We start from the raw sequence: 20900 nt of genomic DNA on the forward strand, positions 1-20900 counted from the left end.
CCCCCCCCCACTCAAAGAGTTTCCGGGCATTTGCTGTGTGTTACGTTACGCTGCAGTGGATCGTGTATCGCGGAATAATTATTCATAGCTGCGGGGAGATACAAGGCTCCCTGTGCCGTCACCGTGGAGAGTTCTCAATATGTAAGCACTGTTCTGCGCGCCCGCCCCGATCTTCTCGGAGCGACTTGACTTTGCGGAACTTTACGGAAGCGATTTTGCGCGTCAGTCGCAACTCAATACCGATTTCTCGCCGCGAGTAACCGCCTTCCCGTCTCGCGAGAGTGAAGGCGAGCGCACGAAGGGCTACTATAACCGCGAGGATCTGTCGCAAAATCAAACGCGGCGTTGCCCGTAAAAATCCGTAATATAAATTGGCGGGGACCCACTCGGTGAGAGGATTCGATCGTGGAATATATAGCTGCAACAACGGCAAATCGCGTTGCGCACTGACGCGTTTGATTCTTTCGACAGATCCATCCGACAAATCTGCATGTCACACGACAGCGGAATGCGACGCAAATACTGATTTGTCATCGTTCACTTTTTCAGACGAAAGAGTCGGAGATCGATCGTTGGAGCATCAAATTGCGCTGAACAGGAAGCTGCACGTCCCATTGGTATGTGAAAACATTTGAATTATTTATTCGTATCTCGGAAAAACCAAAGAGATCAATGATATACGATAAAACCAATGATATCGAATGAAAAGTAAAGTTTTGCAATTTAAGAGCTTAAGAAAACTTAAAGTTTTGTAAGGCACATTGTAATTGAAACACACATATACTGGCGAGTTTAGCTCTAAATTTGAAATATAATGATCAAAGTTTTCGTTTTTTTTATAAATAAGTTTTATCTGCGCAACTTTCCCATGTAACTGATTCACACGTAATATTTTCTACAAAGGCTGCAGTTCTTTTATTCAATAATTTGAGAATTTTTATGGATTAAAGCTATATGAGCATATGAAAATATATTAGATAAAAACATAGTTTGATAGAAATAGTTATTTTATTATTACATTTTCATATCTGTTATATTATTGTTAATGAAACATTTATTCCAATGTTAAAGAAAGATAATAAAAGAGTACATGATACACAATTTCTATCCTACAAATTTCGAAATCTGCACCTTCTACGTAAATTTAGATATGCATTATCGCAAATTATCGGCCTGTTTGCGCAAGTAACACGCCGAGTTTGTTATCTCGCGGCTTTACGTTTATGTCACCGAGTATAAATCGCACGCTATCCGATATCGAATTCGTGGAAAAATGTTACGAGACGAGTGGGTACCTTCGGGAAAACCTGCAGCCGAGACAGCACGGATATTTCTATGTCGCTTGTGATGTAACAAAAGGAGCAACCCCTTGGAAAATGAAATACACGCGTAAAAGGTCGCCTTTCGTACTGCTCCCCCCCCCCCCGTGCCCCCGCTCCGCTCTTCACACTTTTATTCCCACAATCCCACAATAATTACATCAAACAGTAGTACAATCGTCGTTGTCGTCGTCGTCGTCGTCGTCGTCGTCGTCGTTCTATCTCAACCACTCAAGGACGAATTGCCCGAACGAAATAACGAAGTTAAGCGCGCCCATAGCAGCTCCGCTTTATTAACTTTAATGTAAAACGGTAGTAAGCTCGGTGGCAAACGCCGTAAAGAACTTCGAGGAGATCCCAGCGATCGAGGGGAGAAAACGATCGGCGGGACGTCGGAAGAGGAGAGGAGCCGCGCTCTTTATACTTCGAGAGGAAGGACACGCGCGAATTTGCATAAAAAGGATTTGCAGGGAACGATTGCGTGGAAGAAAAGTCCCACACGGAGAATCCCGTCGGGGAACGAGAGTCTCGTTTGCGCGCGCGTGAGAGATGCAGCAAACTTTTTCCCCACTTTTTAATTCTCCCGCAGGACATCCCCGGCGCCACCCTTGCTCGCCCTCTTCCCCGTTTCGCAGCCGCCTTGATTAATGCCACGACGCGACCGACTCCTCAACCGGTCGCCGACGAGGCTACTTTTCCTATTCCCCGCGAACCGGGATTAAGAGAAAGGAAGTCGCTACGTTAAACCCTTTCTGTCCCGAGTCTCTATTTAATAAAGCGGAGAGCGGAATTTTTCACGAGTTTTCTCCTACGTGACTGTGAACGACGGCGCCGTGAGTGCCTATAGGAATTTTTTTAATAGACCAATTTATCGGACTGTTATTAATCACGGACGAGAGTACTGGAAAATGTAATTTTCGTGCCGTTCGAATTGCCCCACGGAATTATAAAAAAATGTTACGTTAAGACATTTCTTTGTAATTATAAGCAGAGACCTGAATTTTTCCTACGTGACTGTGAATGCCTACAGGAATTTTTTGAATAGGCCAATTTATCGGACTGTTATTGATCACGGACGAGATAACTGGAAAATGTAATTTTCGTATCGTTCAAATTACTCTACGAAATTATAAAAAAATTTTGTAACATTTTTTTTTGCAAATAAAACGTTTTTGATAATAATACAAGAAATATTATGAAGATAAATTTTCATTGTGTTCATCATTTCCAGTAATTTGCAATTTCGTTCGAAAATCGTGAATATTAAAGGAATTAAATCACGCAATTTAGAAACACAGCGAGTGGCGGCTATACGTCGGGAACAAGCTGGAGCTATCACGAATTGGAGGGAACGCTACGAAAAAATAAAAGAGAACGCGCGCGAAAGCAAGAAGGAAGTAAAACGAGCGCCAATTTATCGATAAAAGCGGGCTCCGTACCGAGCGGCCGCGATCGACTTTTTTATTGTGTGGGTTTTCCAAATAATTTTAATGAAATATTGGAGAACCGGCTGCAGTTCGACCGAGATTGCTCTCTTCTCGTCTGGATTTCGTTTCAGTTTTGTCTCTCTTACGCACCGCCTGGAATTTCATTAATTCGAAGCAATCTTGTTGCGCGACCGATTGTCGTGGATTTATATTGCTGGGAAAGCGTTAAAAAAAGCAAGAAAAAGAGGCCTTATGACTTTAATCGCTCGCCTTTAATTTGGCCAGAGGAGAGCACGGTTGAGAGCAAAGCGATCAAATTCTATACGTAATGAATTTATTATTTAAAACTAACAAAAGTAGTCTTTAATAATGAATAATGTATACTTTCGTGTGCCTTTCCGTTCGTCCGTGACAAAAAGGGATTTATTTGTGGACGGCTGGTGATGCGCCCGTGGAAAATCATGAATTATTTATTTAAGTTTTTGTAGACTGTTTTGCAAAAGAATATTTTAAATATAATTTAAAACTCTAAATTTTTAATTGTATCAATTACTGTCAATAATTGGTATATATTTTATTCCCACGTTCTTAAAATCAATTAATAATTCTCTCATTAAAATATAAATTTCTGAAATCAATTCAGAAATTATTGATAGAATTTGTTAAAGTAGAATTTGTGCCGCGAAATCTTGTCTCTCGAACGCGTGTTAATTGTATGGAACAAATGCATGTCGATTGTTCCACGTGAGTGCTTCTTCGCTACACCGTACCGAGTCATGTGGCAATTTGAAATGAAGTTGAAAAGTTTCAAAGGTGTTAAGTGCGAAATCAAAATATTTTAATCATAATGGCGGAAACGACAACGATTGCCAACGATGAAACAAACATCCGGGAGCGGAACTGTGTGAACTGGACCTAGAAACCAAACAAGAGAAAATCTTTCGCAACATAACGAAAGTAAATAATGTAATATAATTAGAGCACTGATTACGGGCGTAATTCGGTGTAACATACGGAAACATGGTTTTTAAACTTAATCCGTTGAGAGCGCTTTAGCTTTAAAATGAAGACGACGCGCTTCCTTCCCGTAGAAATATTCATTTCGTCGGCAAAATGTAACGCGGTGCCCATTATGTATGTTTCAGCCGTATACATTCAAGTCCCTTCAAGTGTTGAAAATACCGTGCTGTTAATCTCGCTATTTTTAATAACGGTTCTCGAGGAAATTAGCTTTATTAAAATACATTGTACTGTCATAAAAATCTGAGTGTTCATAAAAAAAAAAGAAGGAAAGGAAATGCGAGCATCGCACGACATATTCCACGCTGCGACGCGCGCGAGCAGATTCATAATGTTTACATTCACCTCGATAAATTTACGGCATTTATGTGCCGTCCGTCCATCCGCACATTGTGCGCTATGTTTCCCCACATAAATCTCGTCGTTGGTAACTTAATCACGTTGGATTTATCACGTAGCGCTCGCATCCGTACTTGTTTGTGAACGATAAATCGTCCCGAATCACCCCACATTAATTGACTATAAAAAAGTTGCGCTATCATTAAGCATACATTTCTTTGTTATTAAGTATACGCTATTTAATTCTCCACGGTTATTGAGCTGAAAATTGCCCCATTAACCGCGCTTGTTTTCAGTCACGGACGTTTTTTATTGCGTCTTTCGCGCAATTTCTAAACGTTAAATTGTAAATATTCTTGCAACCAACTGAACTCCTAATTCTTTAACTGAACTCCAAATTGAAATTCGGAGATAAAAATTCGGAGTTTAAAATTAAGCGAAGAATAAAATTTCGTTCTCGTATCGTGAATCTTTTTGACTATTTTTTTATTACTTATAAGTAAAAAAAACTAACGCTGTGTGCTTTGTAATTAACGAAAAAATCTTCTGAATGATGAAAAACACGATTGATAGAAAACGTATGTTTTCAGCGACATCTTCGCCCCGTTCTACTCTTTTATAATATCTGTAAAATTATACTTAGAAAAAAGGCCGGCGATGTAAATTTTTGTTGGTATAGGTGTCGCAAGAGGCTGACGGAACGTCGCCGCTGAAAGCGGGGTAGAGACGTAGCTGTAATCTGACAATGAGTGACAACCACGACGGCAATCAACGTCGGACGTCAAGTAGAATAGGTCCCGTTGTGGCAGCCTTCTAGCTGAGTAACGCCGGCTATAGCGCGGCCAAAGATTATGCAACTTCCGTAACAAGGCTGTCAGGCGCGCGATACCGGCGTGCAGGACGGCAAATAAATGATCGATTTAAAAGCCGGCGCCGTCGATCAATAATTCGCAGACATTCTCGCCGGGGAGATATTTTTTTCGCGTCTCTCAAGTAACGGTAAATATAAATCGCCGTCGACATTCGCCGCGGAAAAATTCCTTTTAATTTTATTAAAAATCGGTCGAATCGCCCGAGGAGTGATTGTTTTCGCGTCGATCCTTCATTTCTGGCGTTGTTCTCACCCGCTCTCTCTCTCTCTCTCTCTCTCTCTCTTTCTTGAGTAACCGTCGTCTTCAACCCTCCCCTGGCTTTCCCCCTTAGGTAAAATCCACCGGTGCCGACTCCTTTTTAACGTCCCTCGCTGTCTGTCTGAATTCCCCGACCGGGTTGCTTATAAAGTTTTAGTGACACGCTTCCTCCTCGCGACGTTCTCTCCGCCGAGACTACAGATGCCCGGTTCTCTTCACTTCTCTCGGTTTCCCTCCGCGCGTCCTTTTTACTCTCCTTCCTTGCTCTCCCCTCCAAGCAGAGCAGAGTTTAGAGCCTTTCGCGCGCAACGACATCGAAAATATCATTACTCGTGTCAAGAGCGTAAAGTGGGGGACTCATAAGTGGACTTGTTTCACGGCTTCTCTAACTCATGTATCCACGTTAAAGGGCTCGTAACGGCAATTTTAATTAACGGGCTCTCTACAGCTTACTCATTAACGGGATCTAAGGAAGTTACGCGTGCAATATGAGAAGAATTCCGGGTCTTCTCCATTCCGTTCTATACACCTTCGCTTCGGCGCTTCATCGTAGATACACACGCGACGATCGTGATAGCGTTATCGTCCAATCTTATCATTGCACCTCGCCCTCGTATACGCGGAATTGCGGGAATAAGCGGGACTGTGGCGTTCCCCTGGATACGGATAACGCGCGCACACGGCAGAGAGTGAAATCTTATGGACGTGACGAACGTGCCGACGGAACAATGGAATAAACGCATAAACCAGAGCAAGGCGGGGCACCCGTGTGTTCCCGCGGATTTCGCACACTGCACCGTCCGTGTGGCGTCCACGAACGTGCGTGTGTGTGGGACGACTGGCTTGCACACGTACACGGACGTGAAAACCGCGTACGTACACACGAAATACTGTCGACTCATCCAGACTCGACCGCGACGTAAATAGGGGAAAAAAAAATAAATGAAAAAAACGTGGACAAAACGGCATTGTTCCGCAGCGTTATTCTGATTAGACGCGTAAAGTGAAACATAATTAACGCACATATTCGCGTGCACTAATTTACATCTTGATATACGTTTTTTTTTTAAGTCTGCGCTTTATTCGTCGTTAAATCTTAATTTAGTCGGCGACATACCTCGGTGTTAATTCCTTTTTTTATTTGGTTCCTTTTTCCTTCTTCTCTATGCGCAAAGTCTCGAATTCTGCCCGACCTCCGATGATCGATGGCCGGTCCGACGGCCCGCCCCGCTCATTAACCCTCCCGTGCACGTATTATATTCGACAAGAAACAAGTACAAAATCGTCATTTCGCTCGTTGGCCTGGATAGCCGGAACGACGTACATTATTTAACGTTGAAAACGCTGACGTTACATCCCGGCTGTAGAAAAGATCGGTAACTTTGCATCAGTTAAGCCCGGTCTACAATTACGTAAGCGATAGTTGTAAGTGATGTATAGTTGTAAGAACTGATTACAGTCGAATATTCTTCTTGTGTTCAATTGTGATTAGTAAATTCTTACAACTACAACTACTTGCAATTATATGCTTACACAATTGTAGACCGGGCTTTACCCTCTGATTTGGACAGGACGCGCGTAACAGAAGGCAATCCGTTCTTTTGTTCTTCGCGCTCCCGAAGCCCAAAGTTATTCCCTCCACGGCCTCTGATTCGCGATCGTCCCGCGCGAAAGCGATATCCACGCGTACTTATCTCAATGTGCGCGTCTCGTAAGAAAGATATAGATACGCAAGATTACGTCCGTTTTAGCGCATCGATACGCCGCACGTGCGCGCGCGCACCTCGGCTGCAGTATTACTTTTACCCCGTGGATGTGCTTGCTAAATTGGAAACGGTTCGCAATTGTGAAGCAGCTCGTAATTAAAACTCACCGACGGAAGTGGTTAACCTTTTGCAAAGAAACTTGAGATGCGCGGCACGCGAAACGATCCGGAACACTCGACACAGAGCTTACGCGCGCGCAACGGGCGCCCGGGTGGGTAAGTGACTTCAAAGGCTATCGTCTGCATATTTTAACATAGCAAATGGATCGGTATTGTACTGCGCACTCACGACGGACGACCGAATGGCTTGTACGTGAAAACACCGGCGGGGCGACTCGGCGTTTAATTTTACAGAATTTCGCCGGGAATTTTCGAAACCTGTTCCGCGCGTTTGATAACGATATTAATAGTTATCCCTTTTGCTTGATTGCTGTACGTCCCCAACGTAACCAGATAGAACGTTACAATGTTCACGCGAAAATAAAGTTTGAAATTTCGAGAATTTATTTAGCCCCTTTATTTTTCGTTCCTCAGGCGATTTAATTCAAAATAATAACAATAAAAAATGCTGTGTTTAACGTGCTATTGCGCGTTTAAATATATATCTGGAAAAAAATAACGCAAAATATAAATATAGCTACAATTTTAAAGGGACAAAACGCACTTTTTATATAGATACACGGAGAGAATTTTTTTATCCTGGAAATCATGTTAATCGTGGAACATAATATTTCGATGAATTTTATATGATTTTGTTTTTTATTATGTGTACTACAACAAAAATAGTTGTAGTACACAGTAAAAAACAGAGAAAATCACATAAAATTTGTCGAAATACTATATGTTGTCTCACAATTAACATGATTTTCAGAGTAAATTTAAAGTAAAAAAAAGTAAAAAGAGTAAAAAAAAATAATTCTCTCCGTGTATTATATAACCCGTATTCGTTATAATTTTGTAGATAAAAAGGCAAAATCATCGTTCACAGTTGCACTCAATATGCTAAAATATTCGCCAAATTGAATTACCAAAGTGTGTATTTTTGAGATGTTGGAATTGAGCTCGCTACTCCGCGAAGCATCTTTTTCCAAGAGTATTCTTTTTTTTTAGTTTGTTTATCTCGAAGTAGTCTATTTCCAATAGCGTTAAAACTTCACAAAAAAAAAATAGTAATCTAATGGTATCGTAGACAAATTTCATATTTTGTGATATCATCGCGGGATTCTCACTCTGTACACGTTCTACAAGCGATCGGGCTCTGCGCCCTCGTGCCAGCAGCATACGATTCCCCACAGCCACCCATTTTCCGGTTCGTTTCGAAATTGGATGCCGAACAAGGAGCCAATGGGGACCAGTGCGCTCTGCTTCGATCCAACGTGATCGCAAGAAAGTTTTGAGCGAAACAGGAGACGGCAGACGATCGTTCTGTGTTACAAGAATGCAGGAGTCTCTTCCTAAATGATTTTTCAAAATGACATTGAAATGTCGTTGAAATTTCACCTCGTTTCGGAATGCACGTTCAAGTTAATCGAATGTTATTATTTACAGCCGAGAATACGATAGGATACGCTTATATCTTGGTAGTTCGGTAAAATCGATTTTAGGTAAGAAGTTAATACGTACTTGAGGAATCGAGACACGATTAAGTTATACGTACATCACTCTCCGTATGCTATAACAGTTACATCATCCATAAAAATATTCGTTAGTGTCTTGGTGTCCACAATATATAAACTATTTGAAAAACAGCTTTTTTATCTTTTATAAAAATCTAATATCTGTGTAATTTACTTTCTGTGACTCCTCATAATGTTTAATTTCGCGTGATAATAAACAGAAAAGACAAATATAGAAAAAGTTAAACAAAATATATTAATTGTAAAAACATATTACAAAATTATAAATATAATTTTATAATATCTATATATATATTATATGTATTATGTAATAATAAATAAAATATATTATGAACGATTATATTCTGATGTATCTTTTCTAAGTAATCAGATGAGAGTATCGATACTCGGCGCCCAATATAATCAGCAATGATAATAATAAGAACATTATTCTTGTTGACTTGCCGATTGGCTAAACGGGAGGGTCGTAAGCGTGATGAGAAATCGAGAGGGCTTAAAATCTCGTCTGCGGGAGGGTCCTGTCTGGCATTTAACATCGCCGCAGGTCACGGGGCTGAGTATACCTTGGTAACAGTTTGCGCACGTTCCGCGCGTCTAAGAGACGTATAAGTATCGGCTTTGTGGAGACGGAAGCCACGGTGGAATTACCGCCGCGAAACGCCGCGCGCCGCACCGTCGAGTTCAGGAACATCGGGATAACGCTCCGCGTGTGCGTCCTGGTGCTGCTAAGTAATCGCGCACAGACTGTCACGCCCGAGGGGAGCTTTGCCGATTTACGGGGCTGTTGGCCTTTCCACGGAATGCTATGGTTGTCGCGGCGCCGTTCTATACATTGGATTTCCGCGGTAGTAAAAGCGGCGACTCTAAAAGCGGTGGTTGTAAGCCCATACGCGACATGGATCTCGAGAGACGCGCGGCTAAAGTCAAGATATCAGTTAGCGAATACGCTTCTCGCGAGTATCATTCTTCCAAAAATCCCCTCGGAAAAATTGAATAGAGACCATTGTTAAGTAATGCTGTAAATGACCGTTTAAATCGTTTAATTTAATTATCAGATATTTTTTTGTAGTTTACTTTTATTATCTATTATACTTTTATTAATTTACTTTCTAGTTTATTTTTCAGTTGTGTTTTATAAATTACTTCGTTATTATAGTTATTTTTATAATATTTGTATTAATGTCAGTAAAAGATGCGGAAAAAAGCAAGTATATATTTTATTGTTAAGAATGAACTCTTATTCTTGTTTACTTTTTGTTGTATTTTTTTACAAAAATGTTAACTTTTACTCTTTGAGAAAAATTGTTTTAGATAAAATCATAAATGACTAACAATTTAATTTATTAATTTGAAAATCGCGTAAATACGAGCCGTCGAAAATTGATATTGAAATTCTGATATTATCATATTCCACATTATTCATTCATAAATTAATTAATAAAAATTAAATTATAATTTAATTTTTTCAATTAATTTATTAATATAATTTATGATCAAAATGTATAATGTATTCAACTAATTACAACAACGGAGATAATAACTTGCATTGTTGTGCACAATGTGTTACAGAATTTTGAAGATGATAACTGAAATATGAAACATCCAACTGTTTGCGTTACCAGGAAAACTTCCATGTAATTATTTCTCAAGTTAATTAAACGAGATTTCGTAGAGGACGATAAGACAGCTTCAGAAAGATTTCTTTTGCGTTAGAAAGAAATTTGAAAATGTGTATTTAAGAAAATAAAAGAAGCACCGTGGATACCGTAAACATTAAAACTAATGTTCAACGCAATTTCTAATATTAATTAATGCACGATCTTTTTTCCCCCTCTTCGTTCCCTCGCAGAAATTAATTTCGCTCGGGCAAATGTTATTTAAAGCTGTAGAATTGAGCGAAATAAAATGAAAATCAACGTGCAATTGATCTTTTCAATATTGACGGACCATATATATGCATATTTCATAGCGTGCGAATATTGTGCAGCGTAGAATATCTCGTTTGGAAAATTGCAAAAAGTCGGCAATGGTTGTAAATCAACAATAATACGAATATCTCTATTTTTACATTTATGTTGACTAATTGCTGATGCATTCGAGAAAAAGAAGGGGAGGGAAGAAAAAGAGAGAAAATGTGTGTGTATGAATTTTGTTACTCATTATTATTTATCAAATAATATCAGAATTATTAGGATATCCTTGGCCTTATCGTTATACATAATTATGAACGTCAAAGAAAATCTTGAAAAATTTTTATAACAACTCGTCGCGTCGTTTCTCGTTGCCGCGAAGCATCGCTTGCTCAAATTTTCGCAGTAGTAAAATCATAGCGACGGTCGAGCTGACGGGCTGAACACGGAATCCCCGTTGATATCCACGTGGAGCACTCTCGAGGAACGACGTTAGAGTCGCGTCGCATCCGCTCGCGCGCGTGGCTGAACGTACAAAACGCGAATTTATGGCAGGCCATAAATAAGGACCAACGGATATGAGACACTCGATACTTGAGAATTTCGTCGATCGATGTGCACACCGGTGTGTTTCAATGGCGTCTTGTCCTCCCCGAAACGCCGTTCTCAGAAGAAAGAAACTCTATACCGAGAGCCGTCAAATGAGGACGGCGGTGCTCGTAGGGACGATGCGCGCTTATAGACGTTGTTAAAGTTTCAGACACGTGAGAGATTCTTCGTAACCCGTAATCTCTGACGCGTAAAATTTTCCTAAGCCATCGTCCCAGCAGCGTGAGAGTCGGTTAGAAACAAAAGTTGATGGAAGATAATTTGCATTTTGATTATAATTTTAATTGTAATTTACGAAAATATTTGTAAGTCGGGAATACTCCGGGAAAAAATATGCAAATTGTCTCTCATCTTTAATATAATTTCGTATATACCTATGTCAAAATACCTATTTCGTAAAACATATTACAAATACGTGCGTAAATATTTCGTGTCGTAAAAGTAAGGTAATAAACATTAAATACATATTAAATGCTAAATTATTACACTATGAAGAACAGAGTACATTTTGTTATTTTTTTATTTTATGTTTGAATTCCTGAATTCTTTGTCTCTTTTTCTCACCGAAACAAAAAAACATACATATCTGTATCTATATCTCTTTTTATAGATACATCATTCGTTGGCGCGTCAAGTCCATAAATATCTCGCGCGCGTATGTCAATTGAGATATTTATTGCGAGATGTATGCAAATAATAGATTTGGGCAGAAATAGTGTTTGCCTATTGACATGCGGAGGTTACCTGCGAAGTTTTTGTATACCTATGTCGATCCCGTGGAGCGCAGTTCGAATGTAGAACACAGCTTTCATTCTTCCCGAAATTGCTGTTCTATAAGCTAGCGAGCGCGGGAAGAGAGACTGAGAAGTAGAATAAATTGCTCTTGCTTTCTCGCGGTAACCTTGGCGAGAATCATTATCGATTATGATAATACGGCGGATAATAAGGATAAGGATAAAGACTCGCGCCGCCGGTCGGATGGTAGATGCAACGATCTGATAATAATTGGTAGAATGAGGTTCCGAGCGACAAAGGACATGATTATCCGTTCGTGTTCCATTCCATCTGTCATTAATATGTAACTAATATCGTATTTTCGAGCAAAATTAGTATGAAATGTGCTCTTAATAATAGTTTATCGGGATAAATGCAGTAAACCCTGCAATTGATGTATCTCTTAATAGTTTATCGAGATAATATTCAGTAAACCGCCCCCTCCCCCCTCTGCAATTGGTGTATCTATTATTTCTGACAGAAATTCATCAAAATGCCTCTACGCACTAATATACGGAATGGAATAATTAAATAGTATGATTATCGCAATGTACGTAATCGTGACAACAATGATTTATTAATTATTCGATTACTCGACTGTTGTGCAGGATTTGAATGTTAGCAGTGTAAATAGTGCGTACATCGGGCAAATTATCGACGAAATGACCACTTTAGCGAAACGAACGATGAACATCTTCACGCGCTCGCTCGTACGTAAAGTCAAAGAGTGAAAAAATTGCTCGTACAAAGTCTCGTAAGCCAATCTGGTGTGCGAACGTGTGAGCGTATTTAACTGGTAATTGAATAATTGTACGTGACATTAAATTGCGCAAATTACACGCTATCGAAACATCTTCTTTGGCATCCCGTAAAGACGGTATTCTCTTACATAATTCGGTTTGTTACGTATTCGCGTTATATATTGAATTGCGATCGTCGATACACTCTCATCTTTCTTACGTAGCAGCCTGTTAAGCCTGGAAATATATTGCGCTCCATTGTAAAAAAAAACGATGGTATATAGTAACGCCCGGAATCCCGGTGGGGTACCATATGCGATATCAGTCCAATTTGCGATATATCGTTCAGCGCGATGTCGGTGTATGTAATTAACGCCGACACACACTCACACACACGTATATAACTCATCTCCCGTATACGAATTATTTCGACATGATAGAAAATCACCGATTTCTCTTCCTCCCTGCACGGAAAAAGCACCGCGGTGGAGATCAGCTGGATTTTGCATTAGGTACATTCGCAAATCCTTTTATTCCGCAAAATGAGAAGAATATGACTTATACTACTATTCCACCCGTTCAACGTTTCGTACATGAATAATTTGATCCTACCATAAAACTCTTTGTCTGCTCGAAAATTCATGTAAATCACACGGAACATAGCTTACATACGAAAAGAGACGGAGAAAGAGAGAGAAGAGGGAAAGAAGAAAAAGCGGACAAACTTAAATCAACACGCTCCAGAGGAGATAAGAAGGGTGACGGAAAAAGAAAGAGAGAGAGAGAGAGAGAGAGAGAGAGAGAGAGAGAAGCGAGTGGAAAGTTTCTTTGCGCGCCTCCCGTCTTTTCTATCGAAATCAACTCCTTCGAGTTTGTCGCGACGTCGAGGTGAAGGCGGCGTTATAGAGATAAACGGAACGTACTACAAGGACAAATAATCTGAACGGGGGCAGCTAAATTTGACTCTCTCCGCTGAATGATGAAATGTAAAAAAAGAGAGAGAGAAAGAGAGAGAGAGAGAGAGAAAGGAAGAAAAAAAGAGAAGACTCGATAGCGGGATAGGTTCAGGTCCGGCAATAAGGTCATTCCGCTTCGGTTCATACCGATTGCTCCTCTATTCACTCCGATATTAACTGCTGAACCCATTTCTATTTTTCTCCCTCGCCCCCGCCGCAACCCCGTCCGCACCCCCCGCGATTCTCTCGTAACCTTTCATTCTTTCCTTTTCAACCCCGCCTGCTCGCGCCCCTTCCCCTCCCCCGCCCCCCGCGTCGACATACTCTCTATTCAAATCTACCTTCTACGCGGCACGTTTCCGCCCGGCTCCGTCGACGGACGTGAGGGTGCGCGGCGTAATTTAAGGAATCAATTAAAGCCGTTCTCACCTAGCGGCCTCCGGACAATATGTCCCGTTTTCTATTCGCCAGCACGAGATAAATAAGCGCATTGGTCTGATAACAAACAGGCGCGTATATATCTTTTCACGGAGTGCAGCAATCGCATGACTCTTAATCCGAAATTATGACGCAAAAAAAAATGTTACAAATAGCTGCGGATTAAAGCGTTGCCTATATTATTGATCGACATCATTTTATTTCGTGTCACATGTAAAATGAGTATAGATAAATTAAGAATAATATATTTTTTGTAAAAATTATATATTTAATAGTATTGTTTACTTCTTTTTATTTAATTTTTTTTACACATCGTTTACAATATTATATAATTTTATATTTATACGCAATTTTAAATAATTTCGATCGGATAAAATCCTTTGAACTTTCATATCGCGTGTTTCTTGTTTTTTTTTCTCGATCAGATTTCGGATCAGATAAAAGAAGAGGAGTGAAAAAGAGAACATAAAAATTTATTAACAAATTCAAGGTGAACGAGATATCCATCTTTGTCGAATTTTCTAGAGATAAGTCGGCTCGATAAAAAGAACACGACAGGAAAATTTCTATTTGGCGGCCTCAACGAGAAAGAGCTTACTTAGGATATTTTTTAGCCCGGTCATCGAAACCTGATAAGGAGAGGATCTTAAGAAATTTTGGGGGCTGCTCCTTTGCCATGCAATTCCAATGTGGAAAAAAAAACAGATCTGAGAGGGTCGCTCTCTGATCTATTACCCATCCAAAACATGCTCTTCTGCATTTTTTGTCTTACAATTAGTGCGGCATTTATGGTCAGCGTTATAAATCCTGACTAGGCAATTAATTAAAAGTTACAAGCTATCTTGTCTACTACATCAACCATTCAATCTATTAAATGTGCGAATATCGTGACTTGTTGTTTTGCAAAAAATATTTGTGCGATTTTAAAGTAACCTTTGAATGAATGATTCTTTTTTTTTGTTGAGAATAACTTCAAATACAAATATTTTCAATAGCAAAGTATACTACTATTGGCTATATTTTATAAATAATAAAAAAATTATGGAAAATCAAAGACAAGTTATTTCTATTGCAGCAAAAGACAGTCATAAAGATATAATTGTAATAAATTGAATAATGATTTGACTTCTATTACTTATTTAATGGCAGAATGTCTTAACCATTCTAAAATCAATTAATTAGCGTATATTTCAATTCACAATCAGACAGTATATATATTCGTATAGATCCGTTTTTAATTAACAGATTAATAAGGATCAAAATGATATTATTTCTTTATAGTGAAGATTTTTTACATGAAAATATGATTTAAAAAATATAATATAAATGCACGATAGAACTGAGAAATTAATCATATATCAGCTTAAATAACTAAATTTGTAAAAAATTACTTAAAATTAATTTGTTATTTAAATACATGAGTTTTATAATTATTATAATGTTGCGTGAAGCCATTAGTTTTAATGTATTACATGTTTGCTATAATAAACGTACAAAGAGCCAACGAGATTCACTTTTAACAGATTTTTCAAGTATTTACCTTAACATCGTTTTAATTAATTCCTGTATCATGTTGTAATTCTTGTAATTTTTTGTACATTCATAATACATTTTATATGTAACAAAAGAAGATTTTTTATATGTAACAAAAGAAGATTATACATATAATTCAAAGAAATATATAAATATGTTTAGTTTTAAAAAGATATTATTCACGATCTGATAATCGCGTAATAATAAACTAATAACGATTAATTATCGAAATTTGATCAATGGAGTGTTCATCTCCAATCTAAGAGTTTGTTTTATCGTCTATCGTATATGTAAATCGATATATTATATAGCTATTCAATCCAAAAAAATTCAGATAGAAGATATGCAACGATAATTAATGATTTATCTTAAGAGCAAGGAACTTGAACTTGAACATCCGCGAGTCTCGATACGTTCTACAGAAGTTAGCGGAAATCCTCAAAAATAAGGCGTGAGTTTTTGCTTCGTCATCTAAACATATTTCATACCTTTCGCGCTAATTTCAGATGAATAATAATAAGAGATGGATCAATATAAAAACAACATAAGATTTTCTTATATTGTTAGGCAATAAATAGGTCAGAAAATTGGGCTTACATCTCTAAACATTCGAGATTAACTTTTTTCACGAACTCATTAGTTGCAATTAGTCAACAATAAAGAATAGAAGCTTCTCTCTTTCTCTCTCGAATTTAATTGCACAGCACTGAAACGCTCTGTTCACTACTTGTTTGCTACTTCAGTTAAAGTAGATACTACGATATTTGAATATTTTTCAAATTTGTCGTATACATGTTATAATATTGCACGACTGTATCTTGATATCTTCCGAAATGTGCAATATTTGTTGAATTGACATTATCGCCAACGTTTGCGGTGGGTTGAAAGATCCATTAGTATATAATGAAGGCGTTGAAATTGCTCGCGGATTGGTGGCACAGCATTTCGCCATGGGTATAATTATAAAACCGTTGATTAAACGAAAATCATTAATTACCGGGATTTAATTACTTGTTTCGGAAGTTCCCTGCAGCTTTTACCTAACCAAGCAGTTTCATGGTTTCGGCAGAAACGCGTCGGAATGCATTGGAACGAAATCGACGGATCGTGCCTCGAATATCAGTATTGTTCGCGATTGTTGAAAACATTATTGTGACCTCTTCGGGAAGCCATGCTAAGTCGTAAAAAATTTCACAATACTATATTCTTAAATATAGACTTTTTTATATCTCGGAATTGTTGTATATAATATCGATTTATTGTCAATCGTGGTTACGTTAACGTGGAGGATGACTTTTCTTTGTACATGTATTATAACGAAATTGTAAATAGGACTAAATACATTCTTTACAATTTGGAGATCAGTATACAACTTTCTGTATAAAGCTGAAACCCTCCCTCAGTTGAGATTTATCTATATATGTAAAAATATTTTAGCGATATTCTTGTGCGCGAAGGTACTTATTTCGATTGGCAGGAACGAGTCCGAGCACCGAAAGTCGATGAAAGTTGGATTTAGCAAGCGTTAAGTGGAGCAATTGGTGACTCGGTAAGCGAGAGTCCGACGCGGTAACGCCACTCTCCGGCGTATCAGAACTGCTACGGCTCGACCGAGTGCCCTCGAGATCTCTCCAGTAGTACAGCTCGGCCATCGATCGGACGTCCCAGCGCTTGCTGGTATCCACTATTTTCGTGCTTTCGATAGGCGATCAATCGAGGGGGGCCTTCCCCCCTCGTTCCCGATGAAGCCTCACTAGGCAAGTGAATATTTTATTGTAAACGTAACGGCGCGGCGGCGAGCTCGACAACATTTGTTCGCCCGACGAATTTCTAACCGGCAGCTCGCTAGACTTAACGTCGTTACATCATCCTAATTTGCGATACGGTTGAGATATAGCGCTTTATGTGACGGGGGCCATACTTTATCACGATTAGATTACGGCTGTTTACCCGATCGATATTAACGTCCGGATGTATAACCTGGTCGGCATAATACACGATGACACAATGACATTTCGTTTTACGCGAGAAAGTTGCCGTGTTTTAACGAGGATTGTTTCATTTTAAGCGAAAGGTCCATCGTGACAATTAAAATAATTTGTACTTTGTAGGAAAGCGAGCTGCTAATTAAATAATGTTATTAAATAATGTTGTAAATATATATTTATGAAATGATCGATTCTTAAGAGAAACGCAGATAAACATGTGTATATTTACAAATTTAATGCAAATTTAATTTTATGTTAAATTAAATTCTGCATATATCCATTAAATTTGGTTATAAATATAAAAATAGAAAACTCTGATATCTCATTAATATCGTTAACTTTGAGTCTCTTTCAGTCGAGAAATATTAAACTCGTTACCTTTTCATGTTTACAATTGAAATTTTTTTATCGTTTTAAAAATAAACAAAATTGACTTGATTAATACCAAGAATATATGGAAACAAATGGAAACAAATAGAGCAAATAGTAGTCACTTTTAGACGCGTGCTTGCGTTTTCAGAATAGCGCATGTAGCTGCAAAACGTTTACGCAGAGATCTGATTGATCGAGCTAAATTACGGAAACCGAATTACGCAACTACAGCGAAGAGCATCCGTCGGTTTCCAGCCCATGTAATGATCTCACTTCGAATTTGCGGTTTACAATTGCATTTTACCGAGTCGCGGTGACCACAGTACATCAGCTGCATCTCCGGAAAATATCGGGATTTGGTTCACATCGCGCGAGCTAAAGATTCTACATTGGTTTAAATATTATTTACCGATTTGAATAATGTATAATTCAAGAGAAAAGGTTAATTTTTAGTTCGTATACCGGATGGGCGCTAATTATACTATTTCGCAAATATTACTCGCGATACGGGCGATACTTTTTTCTCCATTATATCAATCGATCAATTGTATTCTCACATATTTATTCTTTTTTATTATATATCGCTTGACGAGTTTCAAGCTTTACAATATTTTATATAATTTTATATAATTTTATATAATTAAATTTCATTAAAATTTCACTTCAATACCTCGATATACTCTTGATATATACTTTTATTTCGATAGATCGCTTTGAATTAAAAACGAGACAGAAATTTGTTATATATTTACTGACGCGTGTATCATTGTCGGATATATATCTAAAGCGATATCCGCTGCAATTTAAAAAGTTTAAAGTTCGCAAACTTGATTCAAACGTGGAGGAGTTTGTGATTGAAAGGAAACAAATTCGATATTGCGTGCACATACTGACAAATATATCTCCCACGTCTTTGTACAGTCCCCCTCGGAGTCTTCAATTTGCTATGCTATTTCAAGTCTATGTCATTTCGTGGCTTTCTCGCGGTTCGCAAATCCTCTGTGGGATTTTCCGGGCTTCTATATCACTTCAGACTACCTACTTTCTCACGTTGGTCAAATAATTTGTAGAAATCGCAGTGTTCTTCAAGAGAAAGCGCGTAAAAAGAAAAGTTTCTAAATGTACACATCGAGCAAACCTTTATCAACCGTTCTTTTTACCCACTTTTTGCTATATATATTGTTTTACGTCTCTCTTCATATATATTCTTTTAATTGAAAGTTCTTCATGTACTATTTTTATTTTTAATAAAATACTTTTTACATTATCTTTTGTGTATATATGTTTTGAGTTGTTAAAATTATTTTTACAAGTGCGTACATGTACATTCCTGCACGGAAAGAACAATTTTGCTGGATCCAGATCTGAAAATAATTTTTGTTCATTAATCACAATAATTTTGTTGGAAAGTCACAATGATTGTTGGAATATCAAAACGTTTTACAGCAATGCTTATAATTTTTAACTTTCCAACAAATTATTTTGCTGATCAAACAAGAATTATTTTCAGATCTGTATTTAGCAAAATTTTTAGACCGTTCAACAAAATCGTTCTTTCCGTATGCGCTATGAACTAATAAAAATGACGAATGAGTTTTTTCTACGGAGTAGCATTTAATCATATAATTTTATTCTATCCATTCATTACAACTGTGTAATATCAACCACTTCCCGGTTTTCACCCTCCCGGTTGTCATCCTGTATATATTTAATTTCAAGCTAAATGCAATTCGTGTATCCAAAACACATGGCAGTTTATCATTGCAGTAGATTTTTACATTTCAGTTGTACGAGTACGGTACTTCCTCCTGACGCCGCGGTAACATTTAACACTTGTGGGACGCCCCCAAATAAACGTGCGATGTCCAAAGTTCCCAACAGCGCGAAGAATTATCGCGACCATTTCTAAGCGTTTATCCGCTCGAAAACAGCGAGCGCGGACGCACGATCGGTCTAATTTATGGGCGGCAATGTGGCAACACATGGATTTCAAAGGACGATCGTTTAACGCAGACTAACCGCCCGGGCCATAGTAGAGTAACGTATAGGGTTTCGGAATTGAAATGAAATGCACAGGAGCGCGCGGCGGTTACATCCTTTCGCGTCGCTTGCAGGTGCGTTTAAATTGGCGGGTTTGCGACGACGATCGAGTGAATTTCAGATAATCGTTCGCAGACAGCGCGAGGACGGGAAATTCGGTCGTATCCCGACGGGGGATTATAAATTTCGTCCGATCCCTCGGGGGGTGGGCGGAACGGGGGAGGAAGGGGGCTTCGATTGTCTTAATTACTTCATCAGCTCGATTAGTTTCACGTCCCGTTACTTCGTGACCGAGCCTCTTGCCCCTCATTATTTTTAATGATATCCCTCCTCCTCCTCATATTATATCGTTTCTCCACGGCATATCTCGAAACTCGTACGAATGAAATATACGAAAGGGAAGTACTTATCTTTAGGTGCTTATCCTTAACGCCTCGCAATGAAAAGCAAGATCGCATAATCGGAATATGCATATTATACGTGCAAGTGCTAGGCGACGAAAGATCGTCGAAAATTGGACTCTCAAACGTTATATATATTCGAACGCAGCGTTATACACGCTAAAATCGCGGCGCTCGCCGCGAATGAGTTGTCATGACGACGCTCTCGTTTTAGACTTATACTACCGCTCGCTGTACACGTGACCTCAGCGTTTATTATATTTATCCGTTGCGCGATCGCAAGGACTTTCCGATATTCCAATATCCCATCGGGGATAATGAATAATTTATGAATGACATCAGATAATTGCTTGCATCTATTCATTACGATTTATTTATCCGACGTAAAATGTGTAGAAAACGGGAAGATTAAAATTATTACTTGCTTGCTCTTAGCGATTTTCTCTCCCCCTCCCCCTTCCTCTCTCTCTCTCTCTATCGTATAACTTCGTATAATGTATGC

General features: G+C 38.7%; 1 protein-coding gene across 1 annotated transcript in view; it reads left to right on the plus strand.

The window, feature by feature from the left end:
* LOC105459174 (1-phosphatidylinositol 4,5-bisphosphate phosphodiesterase epsilon-1-like) overlaps positions 1–20900 on the plus strand; it is a 126318-nt gene that overhangs the window by 28340 nt on the left and 77078 nt on the right. The window contains exon 2 of the mRNA XM_011704975.1: positions 550–617. The gene's annotated coding sequence lies outside the window, so the exon portion shown is untranslated. The remainder of the gene's footprint in view (positions 1–549; positions 618–20900) is intronic.

Source organism: Wasmannia auropunctata, unplaced genomic scaffold (assembly GCF_000956235.1).
Source record: "Wasmannia auropunctata unplaced genomic scaffold, wasmannia.A_1.0 LD336101.1, whole genome shotgun sequence".
NCBI lineage: Eukaryota > Metazoa > Arthropoda > Insecta > Hymenoptera > Formicidae > Wasmannia > Wasmannia auropunctata.